This window comes from Ovis aries, chromosome 6, assembly GCF_016772045.2.
Source record: "Ovis aries strain OAR_USU_Benz2616 breed Rambouillet chromosome 6, ARS-UI_Ramb_v3.0, whole genome shotgun sequence".
Taxonomy (NCBI): Eukaryota; Metazoa; Chordata; class Mammalia; order Artiodactyla; family Bovidae; genus Ovis; species Ovis aries.
Window position 1 is genome coordinate 9,382,758 of NC_056059.1, and position 27,986 is coordinate 9,410,743.

The window sequence follows — 27,986 nt, forward strand, 5'->3', positions numbered from 1 at the left end:
ACACTGCTCCTTTATGAAAAGTTATTGATTTTTCTATTTTATGGAAACTGATATAATTAGCTGATATTAGAAATTTTAGGGATAATGGACTTCCCTTCCAATATTATAATTATTTTGAAATATCTCTATTTAGAAGAGATATTCAAATTGATTGATGAGCCTTATCTCTTCAGAAAAAAAGTATTACTTGGAATACAGATATGAACTTCCCTTATTTTTGTAATAATAATCTGGTTTTGTATAACTCACCCAAGTCATTCCAATTTATCCACTCAGGCTATGTGATGTAAAGAAAGGCAGATGTGTGTGTGTGTGTGTGTGTGTGTGTGTGTGTGTGTGTTTATCTCTTTTAACTTACTCTGATAAGCCCAACAACAATAATCTATAACTAGTCTACAACACCTTAAGTGAAGTGGGAATGTATTCGGTCAGCGAGTCTTAGTGTAATGTTCCTATATTACATGAGAGGATGTCTTCACCTCCTTGGCATTCAGCTAAAATTCTTCCTTTTCCTTCAAATTTTGCTTATGAAAATTACATATAAAAATTTCTGGAAGTCAGAAAATTTGTTTCTTTTTGAAATGGATTTTTGTCTTTGGGGGTTTTATAAGAGTCTGTTTTGAAAAACTCTTGCTTAAAAGACAAGTTCAATGATTTCTCCCTTTTCTTTGTTGACTTCTACCCTCATTGAGCCTCACATGGAAGGCTCTAAGGAAGCAGAATTTACCACTTACCCCACAGAAATGTCAAATGAAAAATAAAAATTACATAAGTTAGTATTTTAAAATACAAACTGTCTTGTTTGGGCTACTATGATAACCTGGCTTATAAACAACAGTGATGTATTTTTCACAGTTCTGAAGGCTGGGAATTTCAAGATCAAAGTGTCAGCACATTCACTGGTGTCTGGTGAGCACCACCCCCTGGTAGGGCACCTTCTTGTGGTGTCCTCACATGGCAGAAGGGGCGAGCTAGCTTTCTGAAATCTCCTTCATAAGGGAAGCTCTGCCCTCATGACCTAATTAACATATCAAGGGCTACACCTCCTAATACCAGCACCTTGGTGGTAGTATGGTTAATATTTCAACATAGGAAATTAATTTATTGCAGAGGCATTCACATCATAACAAAAATCTATTTCACTTATTTCACATTAGAGCCAATAAATGGGCTGTCTACCAAGGTTAGATCCAAAAAATGGGCTATCATCTTGGGAGGAACAGAGTTATCTTTTAAATAAATGATATAAATGCCCAATTTGCTTCCTTTTTTAAAACCCAAAATATGATTGTACTTTAAAGATTAGGATATAAGAGTCTTATAAGAGGGCTGAAACATTTCCATTATTACCTCCCTGGAATTTGATCATACATTTGTTTCTTTCCTCCTATATTGATAAAGATGAATTGCTCAAGGTTTGTGGCCTAAAAGAATAATTTCTCTCACTCCTTAGACCAACTGTTTCAGTTTCTGTTGGTCACTCCTTAGACCAACTGTTTCTCAAACCACCAGTTAAGGCTTGTTAATGCCACCTTTCTGTGAGGCAGAACACTGCTTCACAACTCTTGTAACACAATGACATGGAAAGAGAAGCCTCAATTGTTTGCATTTTTCTCAAAAAGACTTCCTTCCACATTAAAATGCTTCTTACAGATGCACTATAAGCAATGTATTGACATTGTAACCAATAAAAGGGTTTGTTAGAACTGTCTCTAGGGTTACATATTTATTGAAGAAAGCAATAATATACACTGCAAATTAAAATAATATTGCAAAAGCATTTTAGATAACTTATTTTCCTGTCATTTAAAAATATCAATTCCCCTTAAGTCATGATTCTTCTGATTTTGTATGGCAAGTTTGGATGTTCTGAAAAATGCACATATACAGAAATTACATCCTGTAATGTATAGTATGACTAGTATAACTTTGTTTATATTCCAAAGTCAATATGGAGTACATTTATGGCCAAGGTAATTATGTTACATGAAAGCAGGAGCATTGTTTGTGATGGAGGGGAATGCCACCAATCACATGGCAACAATTTAAAAGATTCTGATGGTGCTAGACTAAGTAAGAGAATGAAAAAAAATATTTTATGTATGCTGCAATCATGCATTTAGTGACACCAATGACTGAGGCCCAGAGAAAGAAAACTGATTTCCAGCACATCTAAGTTGGCAGGGAGTTGCTCTGGTACTTAGTACTTAGAACCAAGGCTATGATACTCTAAGTATATATGGCAAATATACTGCATGGAACCAGAGGGAATCTGAATTAGGAAATTATACCTTACTGAGAGCAAAGTTATGTTGCACATCCCTTGGCACACTGAGTCTCTGAGAGACTGAAAACATAAGTATGGCACTTCATCACACTCTGCAACCTGAGACTATAAGTGATGTGTAAGCTGATTCACTAAGTCAAGAAATAATAAGCTTAAAATAATCACTAAGGAAAATGTACACATAATTTTGAACTCAAGCAGGTAGTAGCAGCACAAGCAAGTTCCATGACAGATGTTTCACATCTCAGTACATTCCTGCTACATAGTCAACAGCATCCTAATCCATCCCTACAACATCAGAGAGACTTCACTCTGATATGTTTATTGAAAAAAAAAAAAAAAAGAAAGAAAATTAAGCTTAGACCCTTGAATGTTAAATTCTATGAGCTTTCTCTGTCAGTAGAAATAGGACTTTTTCCCCTGTCTCAGGTGGCTGATTTCCTCTTAGCTCACTTTCCACTTCTAAAGTAGTTTTCATGCATGAGATTGTTCTTCAGAATCCACTTACACCTCTTCTCACGGCTTCTAAACCAGAAGTAAGACCTGCACACTACAAGAGGTCAAGTGAATAGTCTGGCCTTGAGAGGTGCCAGACATACCTAAATAATTCCAAGATGTTGGTAGTTTACTACCAACAAAGGCTAGAGAGCATGTGTGGAAAAGTCCCCTGGGAGTTGGATCAGGATAGAATAGAAACACTGAATTGGGAAAAGTTTGTTCTCTACGTACCCATGGTACACCCAGCAGAGATTCTGTATTCAATGTGTCAGCTTAAAACAAGCTGAGAGTGTTCTTTTCAGTTTGTTTGGCTGAATAAAATCTGGAAGCAAAGGTAGATGACAGAATAAAAATGAAATACCAAACTTTATTTTTATGTTGCAAGGTAAGATAACTAAAGATATTGATAGATGGAGAATCAGAACTGAATTCTTATATAAGAGCTGCTGACACATATGCTTACTATAGACACTGGCATACCTGCAAAACTGCAAAAAATACATTAGTGAGGGGGATATTAACATTCCTGAAAGTTCTGTGGGAATATCTTTGTAATAAAAAAAAATGACAGTGAGAATTGCTGTCATTAAATTTGGCTTCCCGTATTCAATGAGGGCAGAATCCTGGGATGGGTGGGTCAAGTGGTGGCACTTAAATGCCAGAGTCAGCGGAACATATTTACCATAATTGAAAAATATTCAGAATCATGATCAGAATGCTTTTACTCTCAGATACATTTGTCATTGATTTATGTATAATAGTGGAGAAGGAAATGGCAGCCCACTCCAGTATTCTTGCCTGGAGAATCCCACGGACAGAGGAGCCTGGCAGGCTACAGTCCATGGGATCGCAAAGTGTCAGACATGACTGAAGCAACTTAGCAGCCTATATATAGCATCTAAAGAACTGAAATAGATGGGTAGTGTACTAAAATCTTACTTGGCTTGTATAAACAGAAAAGTTTTAGCTCTTTTGAACAAAACTTTGAATTCTTCAATCGCAATAAAAATTGCTCCTCAAAAAGTTTCTAGATATGAAACAGTTCACAAACTCAGAGCCTTTTGAATAAAAGATGAGCCCCCTTTCTGCTCGAGAAAATGTTCTGCTACCCAGGTGAAAAGTTACACCGTAAATCTTTCGTAGCCTTTTCTAAAGGAACTTGAAATCATTCACTTGGTGTCTTAGCAAAGAAGAGAGTAAAATAACCAAAATTTTTATTGATTACTTGACATTAGCCCTGACATGACACTAATTGTACAAATGCGGCAGTAGTCAATCAGTCATATAGAAGTTTAACGGTCAAGGGATTCAGTTCAGTTCATTTCAGTCGCTCAGTCGTGTCCGACTCTTTGCGACCCCATGAACTGCAGCACACCAGGCCTCCCTGTCCATCATCAACTCCCAGAGTTTACTCAAACTCACGTCCATCGAGTCTGTGATGCCATCCAACCATCTCATCCTCGGTCGTCCCTTTCTCCTCCCACCTTCAATCTTTCCCAGCATCAGGGTCTTTTCATATGAGCCCGTTCTTCATATCAGGTGGCCAAAGTATTGGAGTTTCAGCTTCAACATCAGTCCTTTCAGTGAACACTCAGGACTGATCTCCTTTAGGCTGGGCTGGTTGGATCTTCTTCCTGTCCACGGGACTCTCAAGAGTCTTCTCCAATATCACAGTTCAAAAGCATCAGTTCTTTGGCGCTCAGCTTTTCTTATAGTCCAACTCTCACATCTATACACGACCACTGGAAAAACCATAGCCTTAACTAGATGGACATTTGTTGGCAAAGGAATGTCTCTGCTTTTTAATATGCTGTCTAGGTTGGTCATAACTTTTCTTCCAAGGAGCAAATGTCTTTTAATGTCATGGCTGCAGTCACCATCTGCAGTGATTTTGAAGCACAAAAAAATAAAGTCTCCCATTGTTTCCATTATTTCCTGATCTATTTGCCATGAAGTGATGGGCCTGGATGCCATGATCTTAGTTTTCTGAATATTGAGTTTTAAGCCAGGTTTTTTCATTCTCCTCTTTCACTTTCATCAAGATGCTCTTTAGTTCTTCTTAACTTTCTGCCATAAGGGTGGTGGTGTCAAGGGATTAAATGGAGCTTCGTCTTGATTCTATCACTCTATTAGTACAATAATTAATTCCTCAGGGTATTACAGAGATTCACGCTATCATCAGAGACTTTAAACATTCAGGGCTGGTCATGATTATCATCAGTTCAGTTCAGTTCAGTTCAGTCCCTCAGTCTTGTCTGACTTTTTGCGACCCCAGGAATTGCCGCACGCCAGGCCTCCCTGTCCATCACCAACTCCCGGAGTTCACTCAGAGTCGCGTCCATCGAGTCCATGATGCCATCCAGCCATCTCATCCTCGGTCGTCCCCTTCTCCTCCTGCCCCCAATCCCTCCTAGCATCAGAGTCTTTTCCAATGAGTCAACTCTTCTCCTGAGGTGGACAAAGCACTGGAGTTTCAGCTTTAGCATATCCCCATTTAATGTGTTTTTGGCCTCTCTAGAAAGAAGGCTGGCTTTGAAAAGTAGCTATGAGCTATGCAACTTATTTGCATGGTGACTCCAGTTACAGCTACAGTTCTAGAAAGTAATTGAACAAAGACTTTCACAATGGGTGTTTAATATAGAACTGGTAAGTACTTTCTCTTTATGTGAAGCCCTAGCAGAATTCATTTACTTCTACTTGGCAAATAGTAGCCCATCTCCATGGTCAGTCCTGCTCTATGTCACATGAAGAGCTACAAAGATCTTAACTATCATAATGTTCCACAAAACATCACCCTAGCACTTCACAGAGCATCAGCCTTGCCTATAATACTGATGACATTAAGATAATTGGACCTGATGGGTAAAGTTTTGCAAGCATTTAAAATGCTTTCTTATGACTAGCATGTAGGAGATGAAGGCAAAACATTCAGAGGCCTTTTACCTCAGTGAAGTTTTGGGGGTTCCAGGGGTCTAAAGCATGATGAGACAAAATAAGCTGCTGCAAATTTTGGTGAAAATGTTTAGATGTGGAAGGCAAAAACAGGCCCTATCTGAGTGTACTACACTGATCCATTTACCAGGTAAGACAAACCACTTCCACTTGTGAGTGGAGTCCACAGCAGGAATGGTCTCTACAGCAATCCCACAATGCCATAACCAGACATGGCACATGAGCCTCTGACTCAGCTAATCCAGATTATTTAGTCAGACATTTTTTTAAGTTGCTGAAGATTTGTGTTTAACTCTAAAACAAGTAATTTTAATACAATTTAACCTGATAAGCCATGAAGAAAAACTGAAAAAAAAAAATCCTTCTCACAATAGAAACATAAGACAATAAAAGGGAATAAAAGGTATATACATCAGGAAGGATGAAATAAAATTGTCTTTGTTCTCAAGGGTCATGGTTATCTATGTATGAAATTCCACAGAATCAACAACAGCAACAACAACAAAAAACAACAACAAAACAAGAATTAATAAGTGATTATAGAAAGGTGACAGAATACAGGTTTGTTATTTTGTTGATAAGACTTGTCCAACTCTTTTGTGACCCTGTGAACTGTACCCCGCCAGACTCCTCTGTCCATTGGATTTCTCAGGCAAGAATACTGGAGGGGGTTGCCCTTTCTTACTCTAGGGGTTCTTCCAGACCCAGGTCTCTTGTATTGCGGTGGAGTCTTTACTGACTGAGACACCAGGGAAGTTCCAGTAAACCTACACAAACGAACCTGTCTACAAAACAGAAACAGACTCACGGACATAAAGAACAGAACTGTGGCTGTCGAGGGATATAGGGGGGCAGATGGATGGAGTGGGAGGTTGGGATTAGCACATATAAGCTATGAAATATATGCGATATATAGGCAACAAGGTCCAACTGCATAATTCAGAGAATTATATTCAGTATCCTGTGACAGATCATAATGTAAAAGAATGTATATACATGTATAACCAAATCACTTTGCTATACAGCAGAAATTAATACATTGTAAATCTAATTAAAATAAAAATAATCACCAAAAAATAAAATTAAGCATAATAATAATAATAATAATAATTGTGCCTGGTTTGCAGTTATTAAAAATCAAATCATCTGGGTCAAAATTTTAAATCAGTTTATTTTATTTTATAAAGTTGAATAACTGTTTATAATTATAATAATCATCTCTCATTATACCTAACAAGTTCCTTTAACCATATCTGAATTTGTTAATGAAATGACTTTTGTAATGTCCCTAAGGATAAGGGCTGGTTGCAAGCTAAACCAACCACATGATTAGAGGGTTGAAAGTTTCAGTACCACCACTACCTTCATCTTTGGGAAGATCAGAGGAGCTTGATATTGAGTTCAGTCACTGATAACCAATGATTTAATCAATTGCAGCTATTGTACTCATAAAAACTCAACAGGATGGATGGAAGCTCCATACAAAGGTACTGGGAGAGGGTATGGGGACTCAGAGCCCATTTCCACATACCTTACTCTATGCTACTCTTCCACCTGGCTGGTCTTGCATTTAACACGTTTTCTAAGCCAGTTACGTAGTAAGTGAACTCTTTCTAGAAAGTACTGGGTTCTGCCAGACCTTCTAGCAAAGAAACGGAACCTGAGAAGAGGGTCCTCCAATTGACAATCTGCAGCTCAGAAACAAAGATAACAACCTGGTCTAGAAAATGAGTTCTGAAATGGAGTGATAAGGTTGATTGAATCCTTAACCTGCAGGTGATGCTAACTCCAGGCAAATAGTGTCATATCAGAACTGAACTGTAGGGCAAGAACCGCAGTCTCAGAATTCCTTGGTGTGAGGAAAATCCCTACATATTTGACAACCAAAAATGAAGTATTGACAGTAAAGGAGACACATAAGATTGTTTTCTTTTCCAGTAAACAACGTTAAATTTCGCAACTCTCTTGAAATTACATAGAACCAACTGAATTCCAGCCAAAAATGTAAACAGACTTGAAATATACCACCTTCATCTCAACCTAACCTCCTCACTCTTTCTCACTCCATCTGCCAGTCAGATGCAGCAAAATCCTGTCAATAGTTCAAGGACTAGGAAGGATCCCAGATATCTATGCTGCCCTGAAGGTGGTCTGCTATATACCCAATAGTGTGTGTGTGTGTGTGTGTGTGTGTGTGTGTGCGTGTGTGCGCGCGCGCGTGCATGCACGCTAAGTTGTTTTAGTCATTTCAAACTCTGTGTGACCCTATGGACTATAGCCCGCTAGGCTCCTCTGTCCATGGGATTCTCTAGGCAAGAATACTGCAGTGGGTTACCATTCCTTTATCCAGAAGATCTTCCTGACCCAGGGATAGAACACACATCTCTTATGTCTCCTGCATTGGCAGGCAGGTTCTTTACCATGGCACCACCTGGGAAGCCCATATACCCAATAGTATTCTGTTAAAAAAATGTTTCATTGATTTAATGAATAGGACTTTTGAATTATTTTAAACAAGGTTAATTTTTCTTTATCAATACATTTTTTTAAAAATGTGGACAAATTTCTGCCTTCTGGGAAGAATATACATGTGACTTACTTTGTTTTATTTTATTCCCATTCTTGCCTTATCCTAGATAACTTCAATTGTTTTCAAAATTTCTTAATCTTTTCTGTAGCAATAACTTTCACTTTATTTTTCTTCAGTAAACACCTGAGGCCACAGTCAGGATTTATTATTTCCCTGAACTGAACTATATTCTAAGTCATTAATTTCAAATCCCTCTATCTGATAGCAAACTTGCTTCCACTAAGTATATTTTTTCATTCACTTCAGTGTTTAAATCCCTTCATATGTTTTTAGATTATAATTTTCTTCTTGGTTTTATTTTCCAAACTAAATGCATCATCACGATTGGACATTCAGGTCATGCTTCTCTTCAGTTCCCTTCTCCTGCTTTGCTGCTTTCATATAAACACACTCCCAAACTGGATCTCTCTAATCAAAAACTTTTCCCCACTCCTGAGCTTTGCTGGGAAAAAAAAACAAAAAAACAAAACAAAACAAAAAAAAACCTAGATAACTTGGTCAGATGGGGCAGATTTACAGTTTCCAATTTTAGCTGAATGCTCAGAATTGCTTGGCAATTCTATCTCTTGTCCACTCAAATGACTCTTGGTTTGATGGCCCTGACCTATATGATGGTGTGGGCAAGCTCTCTTCCCCAGTGTCCTATAAGACAAATTCTTCTCGTATACCCATTTGTGAAGTTATAAGCTGCAGTCCTCATGTTGTGTTACTCTGGCATTACTCTCTTACTTCAGCTTCCATTTGCCCACACCTGCTTCCCTGGCTTATGGAAAGCTTTACCGCACAGCAGCTTGCTATCCTGAAATGCCAGCAGGGGAGCTGTCTCCCAATTTTTTGAGGACATTTCTTACTTGGAGGGTGAGAATGATGCAGAGTTTTCAATGGAGGAAAAGGGGTTCTTGCCAACCTGATGCCACATGGCATTATTTAAATACACCTTCCCTGGTGGCTCAGGTGGTAAAGAATCTGCCTGCAAGGTAGGAGACCCAGGTTTGAACCATGGGTTGGGAAGATCACCTGGAGAAGAGAGTGGCTACTCACTCCATTCTCTTGCCTGGAGAATTCCGTGGACAGGGAAGCCTGGAGAGCTACAATTCATAGGGGCACAGAATCGGACACAACTGAGTGATTAACACTTTCAACTTTCAGAGACTCAAAGTATTTCTATAACTCTAAAAGTTTGAGGCCCTCCTTCCTCAATCCAAGATGTTCAAATTTGATCCATGTGAGATAAAGAAAAGAGACACACTACCTTCTTTTTTCTCCTTTTTCCTCAAATGTTTGCTTCTATCCAAATCTCTTTTCACCTACCAGGTATAAAGCAAAATATTTCTTGAATTCTACTGAAGGCTAAGATTTCATGGGGTCTGTAAAGAAGTATTAATAGACTAAGCATGTTGTCTAACACACACTAGGAGTGATAACACATATTCTTTGTTATACTTGTCTAAATTAATCATTGTCTATATATTTCTCAATTTAGCTTATGAAAATAGAACATTCTACCTAAGCCACCTTATTTTTTGATGTTCACATCTGTTCTGCTAACTATACGCTAAAATTTTTACCTTAAACTTAAAAGAGAAAAAATAATTTTCCCATTCATTTATTCAACAAAAATTTCATCATTCATTCAACATGCAATGAACTATAATGTTAATATAAACGCTTTCAAAGCTCATCTTTGTATCCAAGGAACAAATAGTGTAAAAACATGTAATTGAAAACTAAGTTAAATAAATGTTTAAATGCTATTATTAAAATGTTTAAATTGCTATTATTAAAATTTGTGTAATATATTGTAATGTCAAATGAAGTGTTAATCATCCATTCGTGTTCAATTCTTTGTGATCTTCACCAGGCTCCTCTGTCCATGGAATTATCCAGGCAAGAATACTGGGGTGAGGCATTGCCATCCCCTTCTCCAGGAGATCTTCCTGGCCCAAGGACTGAACCTGGGTGTCCTACATTGTAGGCAGATTCTTTACCATCTGAGCCACCAGGGAAGCCCCGATGATAAAGTTATTTTGTGACTTGACTAGGAAAGTACTGAGAAACGATGTCAAATGAAGGGAGGGAGCAATTTGATTTGGAATGAAAAACAGACTTGTTTGAAGAAATGGATTGTTTAGTAGGATGTGATTATATAAGGGGTGGGCTCTATCTCCTGTGGAAATTAATTACAAGCATCAAATTAATACACATGGAATGATTCTGTCACATGAGAAACAATAAGTGTACAATTTAAACATGCAGATGAGTATGTGTGAGTTTACATGCTACCATAAAAAGAAGACCTATTTTTGGCCTCCTTTTCACTGAAAAAAAAAAAAAAAAAGTACACATCTCTTTTCACTTCTATGGACTATCTGGGAAAATCTTTGAGTGGGTGTCTTTTATTTAAGTTTAGCTATTTACCCATTTTGACATTCTACCCAAGGTATCTTTCATCATTTTCTCCTTCTTCTTGAATTTAAATTTTAATAATTTATTTGCAAATATTTACAGAAAAATTACTTGAGGGAAAATACTATGCCATAAATTATGAATGAGCACTCTTGAGGGGGAATTATATTGATGATTAAGGTTTGATCTTGGCCTTCAAACTATCGTCCTCAGACAGCAAGGATATGATAACTTTGCATCATTCAGATAGGCCTCAGTTTTCAGAAATGGAGCATAAGTATGTGTAGCTCTCTATTTTTTTCTTTTATTCATAAAACAAATTTTAAAACTTACCTCTCAGCCAAAAGGTAATAATTTTTCTATAATTGGGGAATAGGTTTAAGGTCATATACATGTAAAAGCTCTTAAAACCAACTATACTGATAGGAACTTTAAAAAATATACTGAAGTATGATTGATATGAAAAAAGCTATACAAATTCAGTGTATAGACATTGCTGAGTTTGTGTACATCTATGAAAGCTTTCCAGGTGGCTCGGTGGTAAAGAATGAAGGCTTTCCAGGTGGCTCGGTGGTAAAGAATCTGTATTCCAATGCAGGAGACATGGGTTTGATCACTGGGTTGGGAATATCCTCTGTAGAAGAGAATGGCTAGCCACTCCAGTATTCTTACTGGGGAAATCCCATGGACAGAGGAGCCTGGTGGGTTATGGTCTATGCGGTTGCAAAGAGTCAGACATGAGTTAGCCACTATGCATGCATACATATTAACTACTATGAAACCATCACCACTACAGGGGATAAAAAATAATTTTCCTCTACCCTCTGAATTCTTATCAGATATCTCTATAATAAAAGAGATTAACAAGAGAAAAGCAAACTGTAGTTTATTAATATGTATGCCTTATGCATTTTGGGAGATATCCAGGGAAAATGGGTAATTCAAAGTGGTGACTTAGAATTCAGGATTATATACTATTTTCATAGGGAAAAGGGACAAAAGATGAGGCATCTTAGAAGAGAGTGAAAGAATTTTTTTGGAGAGATGAATGGATATTCAGAATAATAGATGGGAAGTATGATGGTTTGTGACAAAGTTTGTCTGGCTGTGGTATCCACGTCTAGTCTCGTTTCCTGTGATGAGTCAATCTTCCCTGGTTGATGAAACTCCCAGAAAGGAAATTTATGATAGCTGAGTTATTTTAAAGGATCTGTCTTTAGGCAGATGCAGAGAGTTCAGAGAAAGCTTCTCCCTGAATTAGGTGTTTTTCAAATACATATAGATCAAAATAATCAATATATCAAAACAGCATATTTGGACTTGGCATGTTCTAAATACCTACAGTCAAATTTTGTACAGCATATTCTGCTACCCTTCAATACAATGAAGATCATAAACATATTCAGAACCTCACAAAGTTTCTTTTATTAATATTTTTTAAGTGCGGCAAGACACGATTGCCTCAACAAATTTTAAGTATACAAATCAGCATTGTTAGCTATAAGCACCATGCTGTATAGCAGATCTTGAGAATTTATTTATCTTGCATAACTGAAGCTCTGTACCCTCTGACCATTACCTAATTTCTCTCTTTGTGAGTCCCCTGGAAACAAATATTCTACTCTCTGCTTCTGCATATCACTACCTTAGATTCCACACAGAAATGAGATAATGCAGTATTTGTCTTTGTGTCTGGTTTATTTTTCACCTAGTATACTGTTGTTGTAAATTGCATGATTTCCTTCTTTTTTTAAAGTTTGAGTGATATTCCTTTGTACATGTACACTAAATTTTCTTTATTCATTCATCCATTGATAGACATTTAGTTTATTTCTATATTTTGACTATTGTGGTAACTAAAGGTGCAGTGAACACAAGAGTGCAGGTATCTTTGAGATCCTGATGACAGTTCCTTTGGTTATATACCCAGAAGGGAGATTACTGGATTGCATAGTACTGCTATGTTTATTTTTTTGAGAACCTTCCATACTGTGTTCCAGAATGGCTGTGTCAATTTATATTCTTGCCAACGGTATACCAGAATTTCCTATGCTCCACTTTCTCACCAACATTTTCTATCTTTTTGACCTTTTAATAATAGCCATTCTAAGATGCCTGAGGTGATATCTCAGTTGTTTTGGTTTGCATTTCTCTGGTGATTAGTAATGGTGAGCACGTATCCACCAAAGAGCACATGTCTTTTTTGAAGAAATGTATATTCAGTTGCTCATTTTCCCCCCATGTTTTTGACAAAGGATTTATTTGCTGATCCTTAAGAAGCAGAATTCAGAAAAACATCTCTCTCCCCCGCTGCAAGAAGAAAGGTATAATAAAACATTTTCCATCCTCCTCTCCCCTCTTCCAATGGTGGGCCCTTCCATGTGCACATTATCATAGAGCAGACTGACATCCAGAAATTGTCAGAAAGGCACCTGGCATGGTCATGTTGCTCATGCCTTCCACTCCTCCTCCCTGGCAGGCAAGTGGAACCTTTTCTTTAGCTTCTTGCTTTCAGTAGAAATTTACTGAAAATTTTTCTTGATAGCAAAACATTTAAAGATTCTCTCCCCAGGCTCATCTTTCATTTATCTACTAGAAAAGTACTGATTGAAAAAAAAAAATTTTTTCTCCCCAGTTGTGATCAAAACATGGAATACTGAAGAACTTCCAGATTACTCTTAAATTCTTGGGATACACATGTAGATATGTACAGAGGAAGTTGAACCCCAAGTTGTATTCCTTCCCAAAATGGGTAACAGAGGATTTGATTAGAATAGCTAAACACACACACACACACACACCCAAAAAAACAAACCCCTGATAATCATTCTATTGGGTTGGCCAATTTAGTTTTTCATTTAGATTTTTGTTTTGCTTTGTTTTTGTTTTAGTATAAATTTTTTTATTTTAATTGGAGGCTGATTACTTTACAATATTGTATTGGTTTTGCCATACATTGACATGAATCTGGCATAGCTGTACATGTGTTCTCCATCCTGAACCCCCTCCCACCTCCCTTCCCATCCCATCTCTCTGGGTCATCCCAGTGCACCAGCCCCGAACATCCTGTATCATGCATCAAACCTGGACTGGCGATTTGTTTCTTATATGATAATGTACATGTTTCAATGCCATTCTCACAAATCATCCTACCCTCGCCCTCTCCCACAGAGAACAAAAGACTGTTCTATACATCTGTGTCTCTTTTGCTGTCTCGCATACAGGGTTATCATTACCATCTTTCTAAATTCCGTATATATGTGTTAGTATACTGTATTGGTGTTTTTCTTTCTGGCTTACTTCACTCTGTATAATTGGCAGCAGTTCTATCCATCTCATTAGAACTGATTCAAATGTATTATTTTTAATAGCTGAGTAATACTCCATTGTGTATATGTACCACAGCTTTCTTATCCGTTTGTCTGCTGATGGACATCTAGGTTGTTTCCATGTCCTGGCTATTATAAATAGTGCTGCGATGAACATTGGAGTACATGTGTCTCTTTCAATTCTGGTTTCCTCAGTGTGTATGCCCAGCAGTGGGATTGCTGGGCCATATGGCAGTTCTATTTACAGTTTTTTAAGGAATCTCCACACTGTTCTCCATAGTGGCTGTGCTAGTTTGCATTCCCACCAACAGTGTAAGAGGATTCCCTTTTCTCCACACCCTCTCCAGCATTTATTGCTTGTAGACTTTTGGATCACAGCCATTCTGGCAGGCGTGAAATGATACCTCATTGTGGTTTTGATTTTCATTTCTCAGATAATGAGTGATGTTGGACATCTTTTCATGTGTTCGTTAGCCATCTGTATGTCTTCTTTGGAGAAATGTCTATTTAGTTTCTAGACCCATTTTTGATTGGGTCATTTATTTTTCTGAAATTGAGCTGCAGGAGTTGCTTGTATATTTTTGAGATTAGTTGTTTGTCAGTTGCTTCATTTGCTATTATTTCCTTCCGTTCTGAAGGCTATCTTTTTACCTTGTTTATAGTTTCCTTTGTTGTGCAGAAGCTTTTAAGTTTAATTAGGTTCTATTTGTTTATTTTTGCTTTTATTTACAATATTCTGGGATGTGGGTCATAGAGGATCCTGCTGTGATTTATGTTGGAGTGTGTTTTGTCTATGTTCTCCTCTAGGAGTTTTATAGTTTCTGGTCTTTAATCCATTTTGAGTTTATTTTTGTGTATCGTGTTGGAAAGTGTTCTAGTTCCATACTTTTACAAGTGGTTGACCAGTTTTACCAGAACCACTTGTAAAATAGATTGTCTTTTCTCCATTGTATATTCTTGCCTCTGTCAAAGATAAGGTATCCATAGGTGCATGGATTTATCTCTGTGCTTTCTATTTTGTTCCATTGATATATATTTCTGTCTTTGTGCCAGTACCATACTGTCTTGATGACTGTGGCTTCATAGTAGAGCCTTAAGTTAGGCAGATTGATTCCTTCAGTTCCATTATTCTTTCTCAAGATTGCTTTGGCTATTCAAAGTTTTTTGTATCTCCATACAAATTGTGAAATCATTTGTTCTAGCTCTGTGAAAAATACCGTTGGTAGCTTGATAGGGATTGCATTGAATCTATAGATTGCTTTGGGTAGTATATTCATTTTCACTATATTGATTCTTCTGACTCATGAATACAGTATATTTCTCCATCTATTAGTGTCCTCTTTGATTTCTTTCACCAGTGTTTTATAGTTTTCTATATATAGGTCTTTTGTTTCTTTAGGTAGATATATTTCTCAGTATTTTATTCGTTTCGTTGCAATGGTGAATGGGATTGTTTCCTTAATTTTTCTTTATTTTCTCATTATTAATATATAGGAATTCAAAGGATTTCTGTGTGTTGATTTTATATCCTGCAACTTTACTATATTCATTGATTAGCTCTAGTAATTTTCTGGTGGAGTCTTTAGGGTTTTCTCTGTAGCGGATCATGTCCTCTGCAAACAGTGATAGTTTTACTTCTTCTTTTCCAATTTGGATTCCTTTTATTTCTTTTTCTGCTCTGATTGCTGTGGCCAAAACTTCCAAAACTATGTTGAACAGTGCTTGTTAGGGTGGACACACTTGTCTTGTTTCTGACTCTAGGAGAAATGCTTTTAATTTTTCACCATTGAAGATAATGTTTGCTGTGGGTTTGCCATGCATAGCTTTTATTATGTTGAGGTATAGTCCTTCTATTCCTGCTTTCTGGAGGGTTTTTTTATCATAAATGGATGTTGAATTTTGTCAAAGGCTTTCTCTGTATCTATTGAGATAATTATATGGTGTTTATTTTTCAATTTATTAATCTGGTGAATTACATTGATTGATTTGCAGATATTGAAGAATCCTTTCATCCCTGGGATAAAGCCCACCTGGTCATGGTGTATGATCTTTTTAATGTGTTGTTGGATTCTGATTGCTAGAATTTTGTTGAGGATTTTTGCATCTATGTTCATCAGTGATATTGCCCTGTAGTTTTCTTTTTTTGTGGCATCTTTGTCAGGTTTTGGTATTAGAGTGATGGTGGCCTCATAGAATGAGTTTGAAGTTTACCTTCCTCTGCAATTTTCTGGAAGAGTTTGAGTGGGATAGGTGTTAGCTCTTCTCAAAATTTTTGGTAGAATTTAGCTATGAAGCCGTCTGGACCTGGGCTTTAGTTTGCTGGAAGATTTCTGATTACAGTTTCAATTTCCATGCTTGTGATGGGTCTGTTAAGATTTTCTATTTCTTCCTGGTTCAGTTTTGGAAAGTTGTACTTTTCTAAGAATTTGTCCATTTCTTCCACGTTGTCCATTTTATTGGCAAATAGTTGCTGATAGTAGTCTCTTATGATCCTTTGTGTCTCTGTGTTGTCTGTTGTGATCGTTCCATTTTCATTTCTAATTTTATTGATTTGATTTTTCTCCCTTTGTTTCTTGATGATTCTGGCTAATGGTTTGTCGATTTTATTTATCTTCTCAAAGAACCAGCTTTTGGCTTTGTTGATTTTTGCTATGGTCTCTTTGGTTTCTTTTGCATTTATTTCTGCCCTAATTTTTAATATTTCTTTCCTTCTACTAACCCTGGGTTCTTCTTTTCTTCCTTTTCTAGTTGTTTTAGGTGTAGAGTTAGGTTATTTATTTGATTTTTTCTTGTTTCTTGAGGTATGCCTGTATTGCTATGAACCTTCTCCTTAGCAGTGCTTTTCCAGTGTCCCACAGGTTTTGGGCTGTTGTGTTTTCATTTTCATTCATTTCTATGCATATTTTGATTTCTTTTTTGATTTCTTCAGTGATTTGTTGGTTATTCAGCAGCGTGTTGTTCAGCCTCCATATGTTGGAATTTTTAATAAATTTTCTCCTATAATTGACATCTAATATTACTGCATTGTGGTCACAAAAGATGCTTGGAATGATTTCAATTGTTTTGAATTTACCAAGGCTAGATTTATGGCCCAGGATGTGATCTATCCTGGAGAAGGTTCCATGTGCACTTGATAAAAAGGTGAAATTCATTGTTTGGGAGTGAAATGTCCTGTAGATATCACTTAGGTCTAACTGGTCTATTGTATCATTTAAAGTTTGTGTTTCCTTGCTAATTTTTTGTTTAGTTGATCTATCCATTAGTGTGAGTTGGGTATTAAAGTCTCCCACTATTTTGTTAGCATTAGTCTTACATATTGAGGTGCTCCTATGATGGGTGCATATACATTTATAATTATTATATCTTCTACTATATTGATCCTTTGATCATTATGTAGTGTCCTTCTTTGTCTCTTTTCACAGCCTTTGTTTTAAAGTTTATTTTATCTGATATGAGTATTGCTACTTCTGCTTTCTTTGGTCTCTATTTGTGTGGAATATCTTTTCCCAGCCCTTCACTTTCAGTCTGTATGTGTCCCTTGTTTTGAGGTGGGTCTCTTGTAGACAACATATGCATCCATTCAGCCAGTCTTTGTCTTTTGGTTGGGGCATCATTCAACCCATTTACATTTAAGGTAATTATTGATAAGTGTGATCCCATTGTCATTTATTTATTGTTTGGGGTTCAAGTTTATATACCCTTTCTGTGTTTCCTGTCTAGAGAAGATCCTTTAGCATTTGTTGGAGAACTGGTTTGGTGGTGCTGAATTCTCTCAGCTTTTGCTTGTCTATAAAACTTATGATCTCTCCTTCATATTTGAATGAGATCCTTTCTGGGTATAGTAATCTGCGCTGTAGGTTATTTTCTTTCATCACTTTAAGTATGTCTTGCCATTCCTTCTCTGGACCGAAGAGTTTCTATTGAAAGATCAGCTGTTATCCTTATGGGAATCCCCTTATGCATTATTTGTTGTTTTTCCCTTGCTGCTTTGAATATTTGTTCTTTGTGTTTTATCTTTGTTAATTTGATTAACATGTATCTTGGGGTGTTTTGCCTTGGGTTTATCCTGTTTGGGACTCTCTGGGCTTCTTAGACTTGGGTGATTATTTCCTTCCCCATTTTAGAGATGTTTTAAACTATTATCTCATCAAGTATTTTCTCATGGTCTTTCTGTCTTCTTCTTCCGGGACTCCTATGATTTGAATGTTGGGGCGTTTAACATTGTCCCAAAGGTCTCTGAGAGTGTCCTCACTTCTTTTAATTCGTTTCTCATTTTTCCTCTCTGATTCATTTATTTCTACCATTCTATCTTCTACGTCACTTATCATCTCTTCTGCCTCCGTTATTCTACTGTTGGTTCCCTCCCAGAGTGTTTTTGATCTCAGTTATTGCATTATTCGTTATATATTGATTCTTTTTATTTCTTGTAGGTCCTTGTTAAACCTTTCTTGCATCTTCTCAATCCTTATCTCCAGGCTATTTATCTGTAACTCCATTTCATTTTCAAGACTGGATCATTTCACTATCATTATTTGGAATTATTTATCAAGTAGATTCCTGATCTCTTCTTCTTTTGTTTGGTTTGGTGGGCATTTATCTTGTTCCTTTACCTGCTGGGTATTTCTCTGCCTCTTCATCTTGTTTATATTGCTGTGTTTTGGGTGGCCTTTCTGTATTTTGGCAGTTTGTGGAGTTCTCTTTTTTGTGGAGTTTCCTTGCTGTGGGTGGGGTTGGACAGGTGGCTTGTAAAGGTTTCCTGATTAGGGAAGCTCATGTCGGTGTTCTGGTGGAGCTGGATTTCTTCTCTGTGGAGTGCAATGAAGTGTCCAGTAATGAGTGATAAGATGTCAGTGGATTTGGAGTGACTTTGGGCACCCTATATATTGAAGCTCAAGGCTATGTTGCTGTGTTGCTGGAGAATTTGCATGGTATGTCTTGCTCTGGAACTTGGTGGCCTTTGGGTGGTGCTTGGTTTCAGTGTAGGTATGGAGGCATTTGATGAGCACCTATTGATTAATGTTCCCTGAAGTCAAGAGTTCTCTGGTATTCTCAGGATTTTGACTTAAGCCTCCTGCCTCTGGTTTTCAGTCTTATTCTTACAGTAGCCTCAAGACCTCTCCATCTATACAGCACTTATGATAAAACATCTAGGTTAAAGATGAAAAGTTTCTCCACAGTGAGGGACACCCAGAGAGGTACACAGAGTTACAGGGAGAAGAGAAGACAGAGGAGTGAGATAGAGGTGACAGGAGGAGAAGCTAAGTCGCTTCAGTCATGTCCAACTGTGTGCGACTCCATGGACTGTAGCCTACCAGGTTCCTCCGTCCATGGGAATTTCCAGGCAAGAGTACTGGAGTGGGTTGCCATTGCCTTCTTCTCAGGAGGAGAAGAGGGGGAATCAAGAGGGAAGAGAACAAGCTAGCCAATAAACACTTCCCTATGTGTTCTCCACAGACTGGATCCTTCCGAGATGTTCACGGAGTTACATAAAGAAGAGAAGAGGGAGGAAGGAGACAGAGGTGGCCAATAGGATAAAAGGGGGAACCAAAAGGGGAGAGACAGATCTAGCCAGTAATCAGTTCCCTAAGTGTTCTCCACAGTCTGGAACACATAAAGAGATTCACAAAGTTCGGTAGAGAAGAGAAAGGTGAGGGAGCAGATAGAGGTGAACTGATGGAGAAAAAGGAGAGTCCAAAGGGGGAGAGAGAAGTCAAAGAAGTCAAGCCAGTAATCTCACTCCCAAGTAAAAATGGGTACTGAACATTGGGTTCTTAAAGGTACAAAATTGATAACAAATACCAAAAAGCAAAGATTAAAAATCTAGAGTAGAGTTTGGATTCTCAAAAATACAATATTAAAGAAAAAAGTCACAAAAATAATCATATATATATGTATATATATGAAGTTTGCTTTTAAAAAGGGGTCTTTTTTTGCAAAGTAATAGTAGGTTATAAAAATGAAAATTAAAGAAGTAATAGAGGACTTAAAAATATATATATTATATTTTTAATTTAAAGAAAGATAATAATAAAAATATATCTAGGACTTTCTCTGGTGTTGTTGTGGACAGTGTAAGGTCAGTTCATTTTCAGATAGTTCCTTGATCCGGCTTATAATTTTCAAGATCTATAGGCCCCTTCCTATGTAGTCGGTGCTAACTACAGGGTTTTAATCTGTTGCACCTGTCACTTCCAAGGTAGTTCTCTCTGTTTTGCTTCTTCTGTTTGCTGGTCTCTTCAGTGTCTAATTTCCGCCCTGACACAAGAGGGCAGTGGTTGACACTTTTTTTAGGCTCACTTGTTCAGTTGTACTGTGGGGAGGGAGGAACACTGCAAACAAATAACACTGGTGTCTATGGGGAGTGTTTGCAGTGTCTCGGCCACACTGGGTTTGCCCCCACTCACGGCGTGTGTGCCTTCCCTGTCTACACTGCTTAGGCTCTAGGTTGCTCTGCTGGGAACCGTCTGAGGGTGGCCCTGGGTTGTATGCACTTCCCAGGTCTAAGCTGCTCAGGTTCAGGTTCTCTGGTACTCCACAGAAACGCAGACTCAGTAGGGCCTGTGTTTGTGCCCTTTCCAGGTCCAAGCAGCTCAGGTGACCTGGTGTTTGGCGAGCACAGTTGCTGCAACTTATCGCCGCCCATGTCCCTGCCACTCAGTTTTCTGGGTGTACAACCAGCACACCTTCTCAGACAGATGTTGACCATCCAGAATCCCAAGAAGTCTTGGTTAGCAATGAAGCCTGCTTGCAGTTTGGTAGATGATGCCTCTGTGGGGCTGTGATTGCCCCCTTCCAGCTCTGGCTGCCCTCGCCTGCCTGTCTCTGGTGGGAAATGGGCTGGTCCACAGCTGGCTAGCTCTGCTCAGTCCTTTGTTCTTTGAGCGGGCCTGGCAGTGTCTTAGGTTAGGGCTTTATGCAGGGTAGCTATCCCACAGTCTGGTTTGCTATCGCAAGTTAGTTCCTCAGATTTCCCTTGGGGCATTCTGGTCCGTTCCTTACTCTAAGCAATACAGGCCGTGCCTCCCTACTCAGCACCCGCTTGCTAGTGGTGGATGTGGGCGTCTGTACTGCTTCTCTGATGGGAGTTACCATCGGGCATGTAATCTATGGGTTTTAATTATTTATTTATTTTTCCTCCCTGTTATGTTGCCCTCTGAGGTTCCAAGGCTCACCATAAACTCACCAGTAAGTGTGTTACCTGGTGTTTGGAAACTTCTCTCTTTTTTAAGACTCCCTTCCCAGGACAGATCTCCATCACTAACTCTTTTGTCTCTCTTTTTATCTTTTATATTTTTTCCTGCCTCCTTTCAAAGACAATGGGCTGCTTTTCTGAATGCCTGATGTCCTCTGCCGGCATTCAGAAGTTGTTTTGTGGAATTTACTCAGCATTCAAATGTTCTTTTGATGAATTTGTTGGGGAGAAAGTGGTCTCCCTGTCCTATTCCTCTGCCATCTTAGGACCGCCCCACCCCCTACCCTGCCCTGTTTTTTCCATTCAGGTTTTAAAAAGTGAAATGAGCATTTCGGCTGACACTATGATGGAGCAAAGCAGGCTTTTTCAACCATAAACTGATACCACCTCTTGGTCATAAACCCTGCAGAGATTCAAGATGAGTCTCAAATTTCAAAGAGAGTCAGCAGAGAGTGCAAAGATATATGAACAGAGAAGAAAGCTGCTGAAGGCACAAAGGACCCCAAGGGATTTTTAGAACCATTTTCATTTAATAAGCCAGAGTAGCAACCTAAAGACCTTGGCTGTCATCACACCAGAATATTTTTAATGGCTTGCTGCAGGGAAACATGATGGACAGCTGCCGTCCTCTGGCTCACAGTGTTAGGAGGGCAGCTCCAGCACCAACTCCATAGCGAGCCTATGGCTAGGGGTGTAGTAGAGGTATTTCTTGCCAGATGGGAGCTCTTTGGTGAGAAGACTCCTTTAGGGAAAAGTCTTTTGGCTTCCTCTTCAGGAATGGTTGGAAGGACCATCATTCTGTCCCCGTTCTTCCATTCAACCAGGGTGACCTCCTTCTTCTCCGCTCTGAGCTGGAAAGAGAATCTCATCAAAGTTCCTGCCAGTGGTAGCTGAGTAGAGGATGGACAGTTTTGGTTTATTATCAGGACCAAAACAAACGCCACATGAGCGGTCACAGGCATGCCCTTTTCATCATTCTCTGCTGGGTCCAGCATGCCCAACTGGATGGCAAGGACCCCATTCTTATCATCAGTGATGGGAAAGCATAACTTTTCTGTGGCTCTTCACCATTGTAATTGTTGATATCCTTGCTCCATGCAAGATAGTCTTTCACGCTGTCTATGGAAAGAGCAATCATCTTAATTTTTCTCTTGGCAAATTCTGGTGCCAGCTTTGCTGCTCTGCCAAGTTCCATGGTACACACTGGGGTAAAATCCCGAGGGTGCGAGAAGAGAATTACCTATGAGTCTCCCAGATAGTCATGGAAACGGATGAAGCTGATGGTAGTACTTGCCTTGAAGTTGGGAGCCTCATCCCGCAGGAGGAGACCTCCACGCATGGTGGCAGTGGTGATAGGGACGTAGGAGGAAGTGCAGGACTGCCCACCACTAGCCTATGGTTCTAGTTTCTCCAGTTGCTAATTTTTAATGTGCTTAGTTTTCATTACTGAGTGATAGAATTTTCTTATTTATTTTGGATATTAATCCTTTATCAGGCATATGGTTTACAAATATTTTCTCCCATTCCATAGGAAATTTTATTGATTACTTCCTTTGTTCATTTTTCTTAGTTGCCTGTGCTTTTGTATCATATAAAAAATTCATTGTAAAGACCAAGGTAGAAATTATTTTTATTTTTTTAATCTAGGAGTTTTACAATTTAAAGTCTAAGTTTTTAATTAAAGTTGATTTATGTACATGGTGTAAGATAAGTGTCCAATTTCATTCTTTTGTATATGAATATGCAATTTTCTCAACAGTATTCATTGAAGAAGTTATTTTTTCCCCACCTTATATTCTTGGCACCTTTGTTAAAGATCATTTGATTATACATGTGTGGGTTTATTTGAGGGTCTTCATTCTGTTCTGTTGGTCTATGTGTTTCTTTATATGCCAGTATCATACTGTTTTGATTGTTATATTATTGCTTTGTAGTACAAATAGAAAATTAAAAGTATGATGCCTATAACTTTTTTTCTTCTTTCACAAGATTGTTTTAGCTATTTTGAATCTTTGTGGTTCCATTTGATTCTTAGGATTATTTTTCCAACATATGTGAAAAATGCCATTGAAATTTTGCCATGGATTTTATTAAATCTGTAAATTACTTTTTCTAGTACAGATGTTTGGTGATGGTGAAGTCGCTCAGTCGTGTCCGACTCTTTGCAACCCTGTGGACTGTAGCCAACCAGGCTCCTCCGTCCATGGGATTCTCCAGGCAAGAATACTGGGATAGTGCCGGGGGCCAGCGTGAGGAATTCCGCCCATGGCAAAGGTCATGAGGAACGAGGCTGGGCATACGCAAAGGCATGATCAAGCCTCAGGAAACCCCCTGTTCCCAAGCATCAACCCCAAAACCAGAGTCTGTTTTACGCTCTCACCTACACCTCTGACTTTATGGGGGGCTCTCCCCCATAACCGTTTCTCTTGGAGAAGGAGTAAACACACAGCTCCAAGGCAATAAAAATTCTTGGGCGTGACAAGAGTGTTTCAGCTTACGGACTCCTCTGAAGGTTATCTAGCCCACCTGTATAGGTTCGTCCGGCCACATGTGATTGCTTACAGCCTCCCAACCTGAGAGGCACGAGATGTTTTAGACTTACTAAAGGCAAATTCTTTTGGGGAGTTAGAAATTATTAGTATAGTTGGTTAGGAATTATATCGGTGAAGGGTTTCTTCATTTGTTGTGTCAATAATTGCTGCTGATTCCCTGCTCTGGGTGGGACAAGGATGTCTCAGGTCAAACCTCTCTGCTGACAGACTGGCTTGTGTGACAGGATTATCCATACTCCTGCCACTAGACACATGATTGTTTACTACCTCTCAACCATAAACAGCACAGAGAGTTTTGGAGTATTTTGAGGGTCTTAATTAGAATTGGACTTTTTCTTCTTGTTGAGTCAATGATTGCCGCCAGGCCTCCATATCCTTAGGCACCTGGGAATATATTAATCAATGTATTTGGAATATAGCAAAGGAAATATAGTAGTTTTTGATGTTAGCAATGCTAGACTTTTTGAGTTAATGGATTTTCTCTTTTGTAATAGATCACTGTACTTTGTTATAAATCACTGTGTCCTTGCTATGTAAGAATGTAACTTTATCATATCTTAAGACTAAATAGATCTTAAGGGGAGCATTGGTGAAAGGATTTTCATTTGTTGGGCTGATGTTTGCTGCTAAATCTCCATGTTCCCTACCTTTATAATGAATATAACTAACATATAGGAGAAATAAGTATTAACCTTTAAACATATAGGAGAAATAAGTATTAACCTTTAAACATATAGGAGAAATAAGTATTAACCTTTAAGACTAATCATGTTAACCTTGGGTTGAATAAATTCCTTTCTTGATTGTAACTCACTACACCCCCACCCTATAGGAATGCAACTTTATTTGGAGGGTGGTGCCTGGTTTAAGAAAAAACACCCTTGGAAGAAATAAGTTTTTTGGTTATCAGAAAGAAAAGATCATAAAATGTCAGCAAGTCTCACTCATGGCCAGAAGATGATGTAATATTCCTAAGACCTTTTTTATACATTTATGTGAAGCACCTGATTTTGATAAAGGTCAGGACTGCTGACCCCCACGTGACTCTGTATTCATACCTATGTGTAACAAAAGGTATATAAGCAAACCCAAAAATAAAGAAATCAGATCAGTTTCCGGAAAGACTGATTCCCCCATGTCGCTTCTTTTTTGCTCCCGTTTTTCTGGCTGAATTCCCATCTGGAGCATGGATGCTATTCCATGTAATCCAAGTTATTCAGCCTCCTTTTCTCCACTAATCTTCCTACTACACTATTCATTTCTAATCTCTCTATATCTGTGATTAAATATGTATTTTTCCAAAGACTCCGACTCCGTCCCCCCACCTTCAAATCACCCTGGATCCACCGGGGCGGGACCCCGGCAGGATAGGTTGCCATTTCCTTCTCCAACAGATGTTTTAACAATACTAATTCTTCAAACAGACCTTCCCTATTGGCTCAACAGTAAAGAAACTGCCTGCCAATGCAGGAGATGAAGAATCAATCTGGAGAAGGAAATGGCAACCCACTCCAGTATTTTTGCTTGGGAAATCCCATGGACAGAGGAGCTTGGTGGGCTACAGAGTCAAAAAGAGTCAGACATGACTTAGACAAACAACAATAGCAATACTTGAACATATAATATTTTTCCATTCATGTGCATTTTCTTCAATTTCTTCCCTTAATTTCTTGTAGTTTTCAATGTACAAGTCTTTAACTTCCTTGGTTAAATTAATCCTCAAGTATTTTATTCTTTTTGATGTTATTATAAAAATGATTGTTTTCTTAATTTTTTTTCTGAGAGTTTATGCTTCATGTATAGAAATGCAACTGATACTTCAATGTTGCTTTTGTATTCCTGAAACTTTACTGAAATTAATAACATGGAAGGAAAGAAAAAAAAATAGAATTGTATTCGGTAAAAGATTCTGATAGACTGAAAAATTTCCAGTGACACTACCAACGTCTTAGCTCTCAACTTCTGTTTCCTGAACTCTTGCTAAATCCAAATTGGCCAACCAGTGGCTATTCGCTCATTCAACAAACATTCAATTATTCATCATGGGCTTAATTACAGCCCCAGTCTTAATTATGCTGCATCCAGTCCTATAATTAAGGGAACCTCAGTTTCTCCATGCTGGCCAAAAATTTCAACAGATTTTTCAACAATGTTTAGAATCAAGTCATACCAAACTCTAGTAACCTTTCCCAATCTATCTTATAAATTTTTGTTTCCTATTTTCACAGAGGCATCTTTTTTATTTTTTAAACTGTTCTCATATAGCAAAGATGTAGTAAAAATTACAGTTAATGTATTTGGTTGTCTTTCTCCTTCAATGACTCCAATTTTAGCATAGTTTCTAAAAATGTAACTAATTTGGAATTAATGAAATTTTTCTTTTTATTTTCTAACAAAATGCAATATGGTAAGACAGTATATTGAAAAGAAGTACAATAATTCCTTGGCATCCATGAGGGATTGGTTATACTCCTCCCTCAAATCTCCCCACAAGGCCCCCATAGTAAACCTGAGATGCTTGGGTTCCTTAGTCAGTTCCACATTCATGATTCAACCAACTGGGACAAGACCAGCTGTTGGCTGATTCTGGATGTCAAATGGCTGATTTCATGGGCAAGATGGTGCAGGATATACTGAAAATTGCTATTTTAGTCAATTTGATGCTTTTAGATTATTCCTCTGCCTTATTTGATTGAATAGGTCATATAGTGACACTAAATTTTATTTTACTTATTAAATATATTCTGTTCAAAATTTATGTGCTAGTTGTTCTGTAAAACCAAATATAATGCTATTTATATTTCTCTAAATAATTCTCATTAGCAAATTAATGTTTTCCTTCATAAAAATAAAACTAATGCAATGCTTTTTGATATATTTTTGATTCCTGTTCATTAATGTGTTATAACAGTCATGCACATGCACACTTACACATCCTTTCACTTAAGTTGGTAAGTAATTATAGCAACAGGAATTCGAATTCTGTACTTATAGTAATTCCTTCTTGATTCTTACTAGTTATTATTATTTTCTATAGTGATGAGATATGTTACAATAGTAAACTAATTATAATATATTATTTTTTAATTTATCAGGATTCATGGATATAGAGCCATAATATAGTTCTTACAAAAAATCTGCCTTTTGGATATCAGATTTTTTTCTTTTTGGTTAAGGTAAGATAACACTGATTTTGCAATAGCAGAGTATGTGTGTGTGTGTGTGTGTGTGTGTGTGTGTGTGTGTGTATCTATGTTAAAATACCTTTTAAATTAAAATGTCAAATTCAGCTTAGCACTGGAAGGGCAGTCTATGCTGGTTTGAGGAATGGCTGTCAAGTTGTCTTTTGTCCTGTCAAATTGCAAGCTCTGCTATGGTGATTATTTTAGGCCGAAGGATCACAGAACTCTATATCGATAGTGGCCTGACAAAACTGGAAGAAAGTTGAGACAGTCTATTAATTGTTTTGGAGATTAGATTTTGCACTTTGAATTATTTAATGATATTTTTGCCACCTTCCCTACTGATGAATGAGTAAGTCAGGAATTCATTCAAGTTAGCCATGAATAAAGAAGTTGAAATCCACCAGGGTAGTAATTTCCATGAAAAGTTAAATATTTTAGCCTTGTGCTGTAGTTGTAGTTGTAGAGGCCATGTTTGTTCTGTTGTTTGCAAAAGCAAATTTTTACTTGTATGTATTTTTTTTAATTTTCTCAATGACTATCCATTTAGAAAAAATTTATATATGTTTGTATGTATCTATCAATTTCTAGCCTGAAAGGATTTGATGATTAGGATTCTTGGGATCCTTTTTTCAAGTGATAAGAAAGGTCTAGGATTAACTCACCCATGTAGATTCTCCAGAATTGCCTAGGAAATCCAGTGGTGTCAGCAGCTATATCCAGCTATAGTGTTGGTGTCAGCTGCTCCAGCTGTGTCCACGTGACATTGTAACCTGACTGTCCTTTGCATTATAATCATGATGCAGTAGCTGAAACTTAGCATTGCTGTCTTTCTTTCTGTGTATCTAATTTTGTAAACTTTTTGCCAGCCTTAGGAGCTAATCAGTAGCTTTCCTACATGTTTTTCTTATTTGAGATAGAGTTTATTTCTCAAGCTGAAAATGACAGAACCAGCACTTAAACAGAAAATTTGCAGCTACATTCTCAAGTATAAGATA

The 27,986-nt window shown here is 37.8% G+C and overlaps 1 pseudogene; it reads right to left on the reverse strand.

Annotated features, from left to right (window-relative positions):
• Positions 1–21,896: 21,896 nt before the first annotated feature.
• On the reverse strand, positions 21,897–22,593 carry LOC101116731 (peroxiredoxin-6-like; annotated as a pseudogene).
• Between the last annotated feature and the right edge of the window lie 5,393 nt (positions 22,594–27,986).